Genomic DNA, 16,869 nt, shown 5'->3' with positions numbered 1-16,869 from the left:
AAATCTATCTGAAAATGGTAGGTGTCTGTAAAAGCGACTTAGTTTACATTTCTCGTGTAGCTATATCTTTCACTCTAAATAATTTAAGAGTATTGCTGTGGCGTAAATTTTTGCCACTTGTCGACTCCAACTCAAACAAGATTAAGTTATATCGTCGGACTTGTTTTACTGGTCCGGTTTAGAGTGTTTGGTTTGTTCAACTTCTTTGACGTGACTAATTAATGAATTCCTGAAAAGGCAGCGACCAGTACGCCCAAGGGAATAGTCACCTAAGAAACGATTATTAATTTGCATTGGCTCGGTTACACCAATTTTTTTTTTTAATTTTGCGGTAATATAACCTTCATTTTCATTAACATTTTTCGTTTTTAATTTTACGGATCATTTTCGTTGAAAATTTATATTATCTTGTGCTGTAAATGGTTCCTGTGCGAGATTTGGCGCAGAAATTGCGTGTCGGTAGGCACTTACAGCCCTTACGCCGTTTTACCTCCCTGACCTTCCACATCTGTTCTCCCTTCGAGCAAGGCGGCTTGCTCCAGTTCAAGCGTTCCCAGAAACAGCGGTCGTTAAACTTCCCCTTCAACCCAGATCTATTTTAGCGTAGCTTGTTCGATACAAGGACGTTAAGGCCCGTTTGAACCCGCCGAGCCGAGCTGCCTATGCAAGTCATGATTCTTGTTTCGGGATGTTTTTTCTTTCCCACATCTCGTCGCCGGGTGTTATTAATACAAGAGCCGCGATTCCGTGCTCGACGAACACGAGCCAGTTATAAACGAGGAGAAAGATGTGGTTATCCAATCATGCGTATCCTGCCAAAAGATTTGATCTTGTAAGCGACAAATAGTCGTATAAAAAGAGGCTTGATTATATTTGGGCAAACTGAATCTAGGCTAAAGTTAAATGAATTACTCTAAATAATCGTAACTTTATTTAATATACGTTATCTGCTTTAATTCTGAGAGGAAAAGTCGTAAATAAATTCATGGTTGAAATATATATTTTATGTGAGGTGCGTGGATGTCCAAAACTGGACTAACCATTTTCTGAATTTCCGCGTGTATGTTGACTGTCTGAAATTTTGACACTTCTCGAATGTAGTTCAATCAATAGAGACACAGCGATTTCACGGATTCTTTTGGTCGCAACGTGGACTGCAAGCATTTATACCTTTGCATTAATTTTATTATTGTATCACAATTCCTTTGACGCTCCCCTCTACGACTGTGAGTCAGTCAGATACCAGCCAGATGTGGAGTGGCCGAATCACATCCATCCACTCAAGATATCAGCCAATATGTAGGTAGAGTTTACACAGGACTGTGGATTTTAGCCTGACTCCAAATGAATTTTTTAAGTGAAATTTCCGGCTCTCTTAACCATTAGTGCCCATTTTCCAACGATGTTTGTTTACGAAATCTTACAGTTGTTTTAAAAACACTCCTGACATTAACTACCTTCAGTGGAATAAGGACAACCATTGGCACTCCTTTTTAAAACTGTCATTCGAGACAGTTTGCATGACGTGAACTACAGTTAATTAAGCTAAAACGATTAAGAATCCATCTAACACGTCCCTTAGGGTTATCGCATTTTTGTGCAATAATTTTTAATTTAAATTATTTTCCTCACATATTTCACTGTATTAACATTTAAGTTCAAACTTTGTATCCAGATTCACGCAATGCGTTATTTTCTAATTTGTTAATTATGCTTATAATTTAATTAATTGACTTTGTTAAACTAATTATGTCAACAACACTCACTGAAAGATTTTTTATTTTTATTTTAACAGCTGGGAAACCATAAAACTTTCCTTTTAAAATCGGATTTTTAAATACTTATTCATACATATCTGGAACTAAAAAAAAAGTCAACATGACAAACGAGACCTAGATTTAAGTCTTTGTATTCAGATATTCCTTCATAATAACCTGAGGTTGGATAAAAATAAATAACATGGCAACTGAGACTAAAATATAAATGATTTGGTCACATATTTCTGCCCAACACTCTAACGTTATCTATTATTTGTCTAAACACAGATAAAATATTCATAATTAGAATTTAGGCTTGACCAATAGCTAGTGGTCCGAAAATTTCGTGGATTAATTTGGTGTCGGGATGCAATTCAAAGCTATATTTATACTCCACCCGCATATGCTTAGCTATTGGTTGATTCTTTACTGTGGAACCTTCCCTTCTTTTGAGTCGGTCTCTTCACTGCTGGCAGGTAGCTGACGGGCCCACAGTCGTAGAGGGGGGTGGCGGAACAATTGTGAACCAACCATTAAGGCAATCCAAAGTTATTCATATTTGCAGTCTACCTTGCGACAAAAAGAATCCGCGAAATTTTCGGGTCTCTACCCACCCATTACGTTAAAGTTACTCACTAAAAAAATAATTTTCTATGTTTTCGCATCTGATTAATTCTTAAAACTTTACTTCAATAATTTTATTTTGTAAATATTTATTCGTGGCTACGTTACTTCATTACCAGATAGCTATGCCTAAAATTATTTAATGTGTAACATCTTACCTCTCGGTATACGGTATTTTGTAGGAGTAATTTCGCGAATCGAACGGAAGTCGATTGGAACGTAAATTATTGTAAAAAGAGGGCGCTGTCATCTGTGGGAGTCTCAGAAATCTCTAAAAGATGGCAGACCCACCCGATTCATCCGTATATATTGCTTCCGTGAACATCGCAGAATTTACACCACGCATAGGTATTAAAAAATAAAAAACTTTATAATAGTACACCTATTGTTTAGTATTTTATAGTAATATAAAGAAATAACAGTTTAAAAATACTTTAGAAACCTGCTATTAAAACTTTTAGTTAACATTGAAATTTAGAGATAGCGTAGCGTTCATCATATTGTAAAGACACAACAAATTGTTAGGCTACATAATATTCGACGCCATGTTGAATAAAAAAATTTCGTTATGACATTTTTGCTATTATGTCTTAAATATTGAAGCAGCTCAAATAGGTTAAGAATTGTTTGTGTGAAGTATTTTATTTAAATATATATATAATTCTTAAAATAACACCTAGAAAAATTGGTCATGGTTTCCACAGACTTCAGTCAAGCTTGCCGTGCCCTCTGAAGCACGCGGCATTTGCGTTGTCACAGGACAAACACAAGGTAACCGCGTTACGCGGCGCATCTCCGGGCGACAGGCGGACCAGCGACCAATCACCGGGCGCCCGGCCGGCCTGTAATTGGACGGCGGCGGCTTGCAGGCCGGTGGCACACACACACGCTCGGGTCTCCGCGGGAACATAATCACATTACACCTGCGTCACCCTCGTGCCTCGCCGTAGTTCCCTCCGGGTGCAGCCACGGGAGCCGCGGAATTAAGGGCAGGACGTCGCTTTTAGTGCATCCGGCCTTGAGGGCCGCGCCTGCCTGGACATTCAAACGGTACTCAAAAGCGTTTGGAAAAATACGCGTTTAGAAAAATTCTCAAGATTTCCGAGTGGTGCCTGTTTAGGAAACACATTTAAGAAGACGCTGAGGGTGGTTGAGTGCTGTTTCCGGATTTTGTTTGTAAATTGTATTTTTTTTTGGAAGTGTGTAAATGGCTAAAAATACGTGTTTCTCAAATAACTTTTAAGTACGTGTCCTTGAAAGCACACGAGAAACTTGCATTACACATTTATCCGCCATATAATAATGTTATGGTTACCACTGAAATATCATAGTTGCCCTCTGCACAACGAGAAGACTACGCGCCAGTCCACGGCGTTGCGCTTAGAGGCGATACCGCGGCAGAAGCACCAGCGAGCGTCGCACTTATCATCCCGCCTCACTGACTAGGCGGGCCGCTTAATGGGGAGAAACAGTAATCGGAAGACGCCGTCTTGGTCACAGCATGATGATGAGTCGTTTAACTCACTCCTGCGTGTCGTGAGCACAGGAACGCCACGGCGGTGGCAGCCGTGACGTCACGTCAGATTGAGTTCGCGGGATGAAGCTGAAAGGGTACACGTCACAAACACCCGGTCCTGAACCCAGGGAGAGTGGTTTGAAAAGTACCCTTCCCCGGTCGGGAATCGAACCCGGCTCCTTTCACCCGCCAGCCACTGTACCAGGTGCGTGGGCGGTCCCATGAGGCATAGTATCTTCATAACTTAGTGGAAGGCCTGAAGTTAAAACTGATTGGCTGCTTCTAATAGTTTATTTCTATGAAGTCACTGGCGTTGTGTTGAATCATTATTATCTTTTTTTTGAAAATGACAACAACTGTAGAAATATTGATACTATCCACTTTGCAAAACTCTCGGAAATCTCTTAGTGTGTGATTACTGTGAAGAGCCGAAAAGGTTATACACAAATTTTCAATATATAAGCATGGGATAATAGGGCCTTAAATTCAATTTCAAGACATTTAGAATCTTGTGGCTCGGACAGAAAATCATAACAGGTGGGTGGATACACTGATAAAATAATTTCTCGTAAAATTATCGAAAAGTACAACTAATGATTTTCCAGAAACCTTCGTATTATTAAAAACAATTCCCTGCTATGAACTTTTTGAAAATACTAATACATTTCATTTTTTCACCGTAGTTTAATAAATATAGGTACTTAGAAATAATATATATATAAAATTTACTTTATCAGGCACTGTATAAAATAAAAAGTAAAAAAAAATATAGTAATGTTTAAGATATGAACTCGAACATAATAATTATTGGGGTGAAACTTTAACTAATACCTATTATGACTCGCACGTTCATTAACTACAGTAATGTGAGTAAAGTCGGTATTTACATGACCGTATGTTCGAACAAAAGCCGTTTGAATTTATTGAGGACTCTCAAGTGTGGGCGTTGATTTCTCAAACTTGAAGATGCCTGATGCGATGAAGACCAAAACGTCGGTACAATCTACGACTTCGACGCGGTGGCGTAACCTCTAAAGCCAATACAGTTTAGAAATCAACGGCCGTGGAACCCTGCATTATAGTTTTTTAATGTTGTTTGTTGATTATTTATTTTACTTCAAGGCGTATGAGCAAGTGGAGTGATTGTCTAAAATGCGAAAGAAACGAGCGATTTCTGGCTTCTCCAATGTGAGAAACCTTCAAGAACATTCGGCAAGTTTCCTCATCGACACAAAAACTACAACACATATGAAAAGTACCGTACTAGGAATTTTTTATTTTTATTTTACGGACAATGTTACCGTATTTTTACATTAAATTTATTTAGAATACCTGTAAATTCAATGAAATTTATGTGCATAAACACCAAGTATTAGAACCAAAAAAAAAAAGGATACAACCCCCTTAAGGGGCCCGTCTATTCAGGGATATATTTGTGTTAGTGAGGCGGGATGATAAGCGCGACGCTTGCTGGTGCTTCTAGCACGGTATTACCTCTCAAGGGCAAGGCTGTGAACTGGCGCGCAGTCTTCTCGTCATGCATAGGACAACTGTGAAATTTGAGCGGTGACCGTAACCTTATATGGCATAGAAATGAAGGTAAAGTTTTATTGAAAGTCCCTAACTGCTTTCAAGAATCTGTACCGGGTGTTTTACGCCTAAAAATGACTGTAAATCACGCCTTTTAGCCATTTTAAATGTTCTAAAAATAAAGTTAAAAAACTTGATCAGAATCAAAAGTACTTTTTTGGCCCTCGGAAAATTCTTAAATACTCTTGAGCTATTTTTGAAATCGCGATGATTTTCCTGAAGCTCTGCGTACCATGTGTGTGTGCCCGGGTAGGCGGCACCCTTAAGCTACCATACCAACACTTGCTCAAGTTTATATTTAACAAACGTGAGCATAATCATGCGAATGACATTTGTTCATTTAGTTGCTGCTGCACTTCAACATGTCACCGAATCGCTCATGATTTGGTTAAAGGAGTTTATTGTTGGGTATAGCAGTCATTCAAGCCATGTAAAATTAACTCTTTATGCAGTTCCATAAATTATTTAACATTATAAATCTTAGCAATGTAGACTGTTGCCGAAAAATAACGCGAATTTCGCGCAGGTAATTTATTATATGAACAAGCACGGACAGTTTTTTTTCCCTGCAAATAGTTCAATAAAATGACCTACCGAATAAAATCACTGGCTAAAAACTAACCTGACACACCAATTAATAAGTTATTTTTTATAGCCGCCACACCAAAATAACTCTCAAAGTCTCACTTTTTTTGCATCAGTTCGTCCTTTGTGATCATTACGTTCGACTCTATTACATAAAAATGACATCTGAAAAGCGGTTCAATTGTCCGCTTTTAAAATCCCTCTGGCTTCCAGCCATGATAATTTTCCAATTAAATTTCCTTGGTTTCGATTTTACTATCACAGTGAAAACAAAAAAAAGTCTAAATGCCTTGAACGACGTTTCAACAAATTAAAAAATAACTCGGTGGATAAATCTTGATTGTGATAAATCTCGCCCAAATTCATCGTAAAAATTCAAATGTTTAGCTATATTTGCTTCTAAAATCAAGAGATATTGCTAGAGATGATGGTTTATAGCAATTTTTGTTTTCCGCCAGGTAGCTTCTTCTGGCACTACTTATATATATAAAAAAAATGCGTGTGTTCTTTCACGCTACATAGTTATTTCGAGCGAACCATTAACGTTCTGAATTACTGCATGTGTTTCCTCATTCGCTGAGTCAAGTGTGGATTGAGGTTATTCTGCCGATCATAGTCAATAATTAAAAAAAAATGTGAGCGAGTATTTCACTACTCGCCAGTGATGTGCAACTATCTAACCTGGTAACGATTCAATTCAAGTGTTCTCATGTAGCAAATAAAATTTCAATACGAAACTCACAACGACGACAGCGAGGACAAAAATATGTTCAACCTCTAAATATCAGAGAGCACAAGAGTGCCATAGAAGGAACTTAATTATGAAAAATAATATAACAACACAGAAGAACACAGTGCAAAACTGCAATGGCGTATGACCAAAAAAACTGCATTAAATCGAAATTCCCCATTGCATGAATCATTTAAAGAACGTATACATAATGTACATATATAATAATAACATGCACATACATAATGAAACGGTTCCGGTAAATACTAAAAAGATTTGAAGAAAATACTAAACCCTAGCCTTGGACCAGATTTTCGACAAGGAATCAACTACTATACAGTTCATCTTGTTAAAATTCACTAAACAGTTAACTCTATAGAATTTCCCTTTGTATTTGTGAAATTAAGTTCCGGCCAACCGCCAGATGGCAGCGTGGTTACACATTCCCGTCTGATTCTGATGTGTAACATCTCAGCTTTAGGGATACGGCATTTGGTAGGAGTATTTTTTGTGAATTGAACGGAAGTAGGTAAACACGACCTCACGCTTCCGGTTCTGGAAGCCAACTGTTAAGTCACAACCTTGTTCAAACTTGACACCGACTATGTCAACTGGTTAGGCTATCGGGCTTATTACGTAAAATGTATGTATAGTGGCTGCTATAAAAATTCCTTTTTGTATTTTTTGATCACTCCTCGAACAAAACAAGTATTCGAATTCTCGATTGTCGCCAAATAATAATGCGAACTTTGCAGGTCTGAACTTCTTTGTGGGGAAAAAAAAAAGGTTCCACGTTGGGTTCACCACTCTCGATGAAAGGAAGACTGGCAGACATGGCCCAGTTTTGCCCTCCGGGGAAAGAAAAAAAAAGGAAGATCGCTGAAGCTATTCAAACGATCTGTCCGCTCCCAGTATATAATGAGGCCTGCCGCCCAAGAGGCAAATTGGATCATCAGATCGTGGGGGCGGGCGAAGGGGGAGTAATCAAGAGGGTGGGGGGAAAGGGGGTGTAAATTCGACCTGCCTCGTGACCCCTTTCCCCCTCCCCCATCCCTTCGCTCGTTGTCGCGGAAGCGAGGCAGATTGTCGGCTGGGATGCCGAGCAGTGGCATGGCGAATACCCGTGCCACGAGCAGTGGCATGGCGAATATCCGTGCCTAGGGCATGGAAAGTTCCGCGTGTCCAAAGAACTTTCAGGCTGGACTTGATGGATCTGTGTTTTTTTTTTCTTTTCCGTGTGTAACATCTCAGCTCTCGGTATACGGCATTTGGTAGGAGTCATTTTCGTGATTAGAACAGAAGTCGCGTTGAACGGAATTGTGTAACCGCGGTGCTGCCATCTGAGGCGGATGGCGCGAACCATAGTTCACAAAGTCCAAGGGGAACTTTGTAATATTAACTGTTTCGTGAATTTTAACGAGATGGGTAGTATTTTAATAAAATTCCTGGTAAAAAAAAAGGCCCAAATCCGGATTTAGTATTTTTTTTTTTCAAATTACTTCTGCCACATGCCTACCAAGTGCTAATATGCTACACATAAAAAAAAATTCTCATTCTAACATACTCATAGTGACACACTTCGAAGAAACTTAAGTTTTTGTGTTACTAAAATTTAATAAACAGGCAGTATTTGTTTGTTGCGTGAGGCCATGGCCTACATTGTACCGTCCCAGCGTTTAACGAACGCACAGATGATATTTAGCATTTAATTCATAATTTTTTTATTGATATTTATTCATTTTCAGACATTTTATACAATATTTGGTGTTGAACACTTAATGTGACTCTATTTAATAACATATTATATGTTTTGACTAGCGTCCCGTTCCAGAAGTCTTTAAGGGGCTTTGACGTGTTTTACGTGTTTATTATTTACAATTTTAATAGAAAAGTAAAACTGGTAGTAAGTTGTATTTTAAAAACATATTTTTTTTCTGGAACTTAAATTTAATTTTTTGAAGTGTTGTTTCGTGTGCCGTGTGTGCTGCAACTATCGATGTGACGTCAGCGCAGCAGCGCACCAATCACCGGCGACGATTCAAAAACTAGGAAATTAAGAACGATTTCAAACGCAAACGTCCCTCTGTGTTCAGCCGCCATCATGTGTGTGTGTAGCATGGGAAGCGCAGTGTAATCTAGCTAGAAAGAATAGCATCCATTGTGTTTAACGACGGTCCGGGAAGAAGCAAGCAAGAAGCAAGAAATACGAAGCTAGATGTATAGGGCAGCACCCTACGGTGTTGTATATACCTAAGAGTGTTTTGCAAGTATTAAATATCATATCGTAAGTTCCTATTACTCCTACACATTTCCCACCTAGCAAACACAGTTAAGTGAAGCCAAGGTTGTAATTCCTAAACGTCGGAACTAACTTAACATTTTTATGATTGACAGTAACATCCTAAACTGAGAGTGAAATACTTTTATTTAAAAAGACATTAAAATTACAGTGAGAGTATGCTCGTAACTCTAAGGTCCTTTGCTCTTCCCTGAACTTAACTAGTTGGAGCAATTTAAAATCAAACAATTATTTCAATATTGTGTTGCACTATAATACAAATTTGAAATTATCACTGAAAATAGTGTTTGAGGTAATAAATAGTGTTACGGACATTTGTATTACCGTTGAGCCCCACATAAATTTAGTTTATTATCAAGTATTAAAGTAATATAGTTCTGACATCCAATTTTATAAACCTATCATAAATATTATTTTAATTTTTTTTGAAGTTTTTGTCTTATGTCTGGGACTTTCCATAATTACACAAAGAATGTTAGTATTTGTATTGTTATACCACAAACAGTCTATAAATGTTTTGGCTTTTATTACTTCAAATATATTTTCGACGTGAAAAGGTATATTTTCTTCTTACAGTGATAGTCGGATGAACGTTTTTAGCGTGACAAAATACCGTCAGATTTGAATCGCCAATAACTAAAAGAATAATAAAGCGTCAACAGTGGTTAAGCCCACAACGAATAGATCATGTCTGTACGTGTTTGTCGCGCAGTATTTGTTTTGAGTGTGACGTCATTGTACCAGAGTCATGCGCGTGATTATTACGAATTGTTTTTGATGCCACCAAGCGATAATCTTATGATTTATCTATTCTGCAACCATTATACTACTTTGTGTAACCTTTGTATTAAAGAGATTGTTAATTAACGTCCATATTTATACGAAACACTCATGAGTTATGATTACAAAAAATATACGGCGCAGACCTTAACTGCGCTTTTCTCTGGTTACTTTCTATGGAGAGTTTATTTCCTTCCTCTGCACTAACAAGTCAGGATAGTCTTCGTTATATCACGCACATTGTGCGTGATACTACATTTAAAAACTACACACATACATAACATACATAGTGCACATGCAGCCCCATAGCTTGGAGTGATTTCTACCACTATCCTCTAACGTTTGGCCTTGGCACCACCTCGCTTGGTAAAACCATGATGAAGTTTTGCCTGATTATGTTTGAAATGTTACCCTGACATATTCCCTCTCCCCTTTTAACAACAATTTGAAGCATTGCAACTAGTCACAATACTCTTATGGGCGAAAAACTCGTCAACGACAACACAACTCAACTTGTAGGCTATATTAATACTGCTTTAAAACTTCTTATTTTATTTCATGTTTGCATTTAATATTTGGAAAATTTTTCTTAAAAATGAGATTTTAAAAATTAGTTACATTTTATATATTACTTAATAAGGAATAGCTTTTGATTTCCATAATTTGTCTTCATTGAAGCGTAATATGTAATCTAATAGAATTTTTTGATTTTTTTTCTGGGTAAAAATATTTATTTTCCCTTTGAGATCATCGGTGTTTGGTATTTAATTAATTTTCAGGAATTATTTAAACTGTAATATTAAGGTCAATGGACACTATGTGTTATGATTCTTGAAAATCTCTTAAAGTATGCATGATCTCTACCTTAACGAAGGCCAATTATTAGTATTAATCGAATAAAAAATTATGACATAAAACTGACAACAGTTTTACGTTCAGATTTGACAATTCTAAAATCAGGGTAATCCTTCGATCAGAGACTTAATAGCTTACCGCGATACGCAGAAGCGTAAACTCACTATACATTGTAATTTTTGTTTTGTTTTTGTAAGCGGAAAAGAAATATTCATGTAAAATTACAGACATTTGTAAATTTGTACATTTACGTTAAAGCAATTGTATCAATACAGAATAGTGTTCGCAGTAATACTGGGTTCAGTATCTTATCCGGGTATTTGTGCATCGTGTTGTCCCAGTATCTACAATACGTAGTTAAAGTTATTAGTAAACTGTTCCCTGAATAGCTTGCCAGGATTAACTGAGCACATTTAAAGGCCCAATTGAACCAAACAAATTTTAATTTTTGAATATTTTATTATATTTTCCATAGTTTAAAAAATTATGCTTGAATGAAACATCAATTAAAATATAAAATTATGCACCAATTTCCGTAAGAATTACTCAGTATTATCTCGAGAAAAAAAGTATTTAAATTTGCGAAAAATAACCAAAGCTACAATATTGCATTACAAACTATTTCTTGGCAACTAGTTTCAAAGAAGTCTTTTGAAAAAGTAGTTGTTTTTTTTTCCCTTCTGTGTACTTGTGTTCACTCCACGATCGCAAGCCACAGAGGAGCTGTAGAAATAAGGCTCTGTTTCGATTCGAGTATTTTTGTTTCCAACGTGCATCGTGCCACTTAAAAAACACGCTTAAATAACCGTGTGTCGGAAAGTACCATGCGTTATACGTGTATATAGCCTATTTATTAAAAAAAAAATCTTCACTTACTCTGTAAATGAAATCGGATTTCTGAGAGCTAGGCTTAAGTAGGTATTTGAAGGGTTATTTTTAAATAGAAAAAAAAGGGTTGTTTCGAGAGCAGGCTTTTCAAAAAAAAAAATGTCTGACACAGCGAATTTATTTTTAGAGCGCCATCGATTTTTCGTCTGGAGCACGAAGAGCGAGCGAGTCTGCGGTTGAAGGCGCTGTTGCCTCGCTCGCGTCCCAGCTGTTGCTCGCGGCTGTAATTCTGCGCATTCACTCGCAGGGCCGTCCGTCGGGAGGAACTGAAGCCCCGCGGGTGGAAAAGGGAGGGGGGGGGGGGGGGGGGGGCAAGCGATTCCGTCAGGCTCCCTCTCCAGTTCCTAATGTACAATGTTTTTTTTTTTCCAAAGCCCACAGTTAAAAAAATACAACCAACTAGCCGCGGAGAACCCGAGCTTCACTACGGCAGTCCACAGGCACCGCTCGTTACGCACGCCCCTCCCCGCGGTTACGCCACTGTAGTTGCAAAAGCCGTTGTCATGGACACGCAGGAGGCATCAACAACGCAAAAGCCTGCAGCCTTGGAAACGAAGGAGAGAGCATCACCAATGAAACGGAGTAATTTCGTCAAATCTTGCTATTCTTTCGTGATATTATTACAGCTCCCAGCTCCGTTCGCGTGGCATATAGTGCAAGGGCCGCTCAAAACTGACCCCCCCCCCCTCCCCCACATTTTTTCTCCCCTTTAAAATGAATGAACTTGAAATTGGAGCTCATCTTATATTTGTTGCACTTGGTTGTAAAAAAAAAAGTGGTATTACTCTTATATAGATATCTCCGGATCCCGTCGTTGTAAGGAGATAAAATATACACCAGTTTTTAAGTCAGATCATAAGCTTTTTAAAAACAAAAATTTTCATCAGAATCGGTCCAGTAGTTTTTGCGCCAAGATTGAACCAACAAATCAACAGATAAACAACAGTTTTAAATAGTACAGATATATAGATAGAGTATTATAGGTTACAGTGGCCATAACTGTAAACGCGATCTGGAAAACTTGCGTAACTTGTAAGGTTTCCAGTAAATTTTGTTAGCAATATAATCGTATATTCGTCCTACTATCAGGGTAAACACTAGCATAAAATAATATTTTGGAACTCAACAGGACCCTCTTTGGTGCTCGGGCCCTGGGTTTTCCGCCCCCCCGTCCCTTTTTTAACATTTGATGGCACTGTCACTCTATAGCAAAGTATTTTGAAACACACACACAAACACACACACTTTTGTATTTATATAATACTATTACTGCTGCACAGTTCTAATTTTTTTATTATAATAATGAAGTCTACAAATATTCTTGGCAAAGTACATTCACCAGAATATAAATAAATTTAATTAAGATTACAACCGAATTCAAAAGTTCAAAGTTGAATATTAAATGTTTCAAAGTTTTACTTACAGGAACAAATTTTGCAAAAGCTTTGGTTAAGGAACTATTTTAGTTGTATGCTTTCGGTGAATATAATTGATTCAGTACCTGCTTACATTGGTATTAATGTTTTTCAAGGACTTTTATAAATTTTAGACACAATGACATTTGTTAGAGTAGCACTGTGCAGTGTTACTGTACGAGACTTTGCCTGCAAACATCACTGAGGGTTTGATCTCGCCGGGAATCGAACCCGGATCGTAATGATGTGAGGCGAGTGATTTGACTGCCCGTCCGCAACTTTTAATGTGCCACATCTCAGCTCTCGGTATACGGCATTTGGTGGGAGTAATTTCATAAATGGAACGGAAGTCGCATGGAACGGAACTGTGTACAACACGATGCTTCCATCTGTGGCGGATGGCGCGAACCAAAGGCTCACAAATCCAAAGGAAACTTTGTGGGTTTAACTTTTTAATTCATTTTAACAAGCTGGGTAGAATTTTAATAAAATTACTTGTCGAAAGCAGGTCAAAAGCCGGGTTTTAGTATTTTTTTCAAGTCTTTATTGATTTTATTGGAGCCGTTTGATTATATAGTTTAAAAGAATTTTAGTGGCGGGTGGGGAAACTACGTGTGATTATCGCCCAGAAATTTAGTTAAAAACAGAATTTGCATATATGTTTATCACGGTCGGCATCATTTTAAAGAATCCTACTTTAAATATCGTGCCCTAGTTTCATATTGTAAGTGTATTAACGACATCAGATTCCTTGAATTTTCACGCTACCGAGGTTGGATGAGTACTAACGAGTACTGGACGATTCGCTTAAGTGTTTTTTTTAAATTAATTGCACGTTGGTAGTTCTTTATTACCAACAAGCCAACTTCCTTTATTTCTTTAATTACTTAATTTTGGCGTTGTTAGTCTGTATTTTGACAATTTCAGGTACCATGACAAATGCTGTGAGTTATTTGAACATTTACAAGTTAACACCCATGCCATTACCCGGGACTCGAACCCAGAACCTTCGCAGCAACTGGCGTGTGTCCGACTGCGCTGTGGAGGTCGGTCTTTGACCTCGTACGTCTCTCGTCAAGGAAACCTATCTCAAGAGCAAAGCATGCCTAAATACCGTTCAGTCATATGATTTCCGTACGCACGTAGATAGTTTTGTGCTGAGTAATCGTGGACAATGAAATTTAGCAGGTTTTTCTGTACTTATGAACGCGCGTTGGAGGTTATACTTACTTGGCGTAATAAAAAGCTTGATTTATTGTTTATGTAATTAATTAATAGAAATAAAATAATAAAATAACTGGAGTGATATTATAAATGCGGTTGGTAAATTTTTTTATCAATTATAAAAAAATAAATATTCAGTATTAATATAAAAACGCGTATAAAATTAATTATTTAATAATGTAAAATAATCGTGATAAATTTTAAATAATAACGAAAATCAATATATATGCTCAATGTTTATTCTAATTTGTTAATTTTAATTATTTATTAAATAAAAATGTAATTATTTATAATGTAATTAAAGTGTATATACGGGAACATAACTTCACTTATACCAAATCACTTAAAAAAATACGTCAAAAAGTTTATAAAAACAATTTTTAAGACTAATACTTACAATAAATAAAATTGTTTAATGATATTGACCAGTATAAAATATCAATTACTAAAGTATACGATTTAAAAGCACGTATATAATTTTTATTTGTATTTAGCCTTTTTTTTAATAATGTAAAAAATTCGTTGCATGGAGCGCGCATCGTAAAATTCACTCATACTTTTTTCTCATAACGCGCTTTAAGAAGCATAACTTTAGAAAAAAAAAGAGGAATTTTTACTGTGGTGTAGTGACAGAAACTACATGACAAAGAACATCAGACCAATTCATTCCAGCTGTCATGTCTGTCTCGCTGACTCACCGGGAAGCTGAAAGCATTTCTCTCCCTGTGGATGGACGAATTTTTTTTTCCCTTCTTGGTGGTGGAAATATTTATTTTTAAATATTATATATATTAATATTTCCTCATGAAGAGTGAAAAATTAATTAACAAACGTCTCTCCACTCTTGAATTTCGTTTTTTTTTTCGCTGTCAAGCGCGACTGTAATTAATAAACCCCGCCCAATTGCGTCAGGGGGTTGTACGAGCTCAAAGGAATTACCCGCTCGGAATTCTCCGTCCCGGCGGCTCACCGCAGTCAGCTGTTCTTCTTCGCACGGCAGATGCATTCACTAGAGGAAAAAATGCGAGCGAGTCTTTCGGTACTCGCCAGTGATGAGTAAACATCTATCTAACCTCGGTAACGAGCAAACTCGTATGTTCTCATGTTACTCATGTTGCAAATAAACTAACAATACGAACCTCGGAACATTAAATTTACGTACAATTATTTAAAACAAAATAATGCCGAACGTGATTAATAAAATGATAAATAAAATAGTCGCTTTTCGAATACCAAAATTTATGGTGCGAATCACACACATAGATAAGTACTTTCTGCGCCCGCCACTAGAATTCGCTGCCTCAACTGTCCACGTTGCTTTGCCAACATCAAGCGCACATAACAATTAGCAGCACTAAACAACAGGAAATTTAAACTGTTAGAAACGGCTCCGATAAACCCCCCGGCTTTAACCTAATTTTCAACAAGGAATTTTATTAAAATACTGCCCATATTGTTGAAATTCACTAAACAGTTAATACTATAAACTTTCCGCACAGTTTATAAGTTATACTTATATTGCATTACTACAATTTTATCCATAATTATATTTAAAAAAAATATTATAACACTAAGTATATGTTTGTATATTTATTTTGCTTAAACGACTGAAATCAGTCTGTACATACTTCCTACAAACAAACCGTAACCTTATCGAGCTTATTAAATATTATTATATAATATGTTTACATTTTAATGTTATTGACAATGTAAAAAATATTTTTCCGTTGCGAAATTTGAACCTCGCCCATTGAAGTTATCAAGCGCACATTTTATAGCTGTGCTAGTAAGCTTCTTGAAAAATTTATAACGATAATATTATGTATTATAATCTTAAAGCTAGTTTTCTTATGTATTTCAAAACTTGTGATTACTTTTTACTATGACTATTTTAGTTTACCAAATATATTCCAGGGTAGTTGCACTATATAAAGTTTCATTTGGCACACCAATACGTTAGTACTCTAATGTTCACAGAAGTGACTATATAAGGGTTCATGTTTATACACGTGAGTCCGCCATCTTCTGTCACTCCTACCAAATACCGTATACCCAGAGCTAAGATATTTACAAATCAAATTTACGAGAAATTGGCCATGCATCACATGGACACCGCGTGAAGCCGCTCTTTGTCAGCTGATAGCCTGAGCCAAGTTTGCGGAGAACATATAAATTTTTTCAAGTGTACACTGTTAATTGTTTTGTAAATCAAACATGACAATTATTCACGTAGAACAGATGTTTTTAATTTCTACATTTAAGTGAAAACAACTGTTTACTACAAAATAGTGTCCGCAGTAATACTGGGTTTGGATTCTTACCCGGGCATTTATGCTTTGTGTTGTCACAGTACCTTCAATAGTTACTTATTTGTAAACTGTACCCTGAATAGCTTTACAGTATTATCTGCTGATATTAATAAGCACGGTAAAACAAAATAAATTCGTATTATTGAATATTAGATTATAATTTCCATGGTTAAAAAATTATTCTTGAATGAAACTTCAGTTAAAATATAAAATTATGCGTCTATTTTCTTAAGATGTACTCATTATCTCGAAAAACCTACTTCATATATGCAAAAATAACCATAGACATATGTTGTA

The sequence above is a fragment of the Bacillus rossius genome, chromosome 5 (assembly GCF_032445375.1).
Source record: "Bacillus rossius redtenbacheri isolate Brsri chromosome 5, Brsri_v3, whole genome shotgun sequence".
Lineage (NCBI taxonomy): Eukaryota > Metazoa > Arthropoda > Insecta > Phasmatodea > Bacillidae > Bacillus > Bacillus rossius.
Note: the sequence above shows the minus strand (reverse complement) of the source record.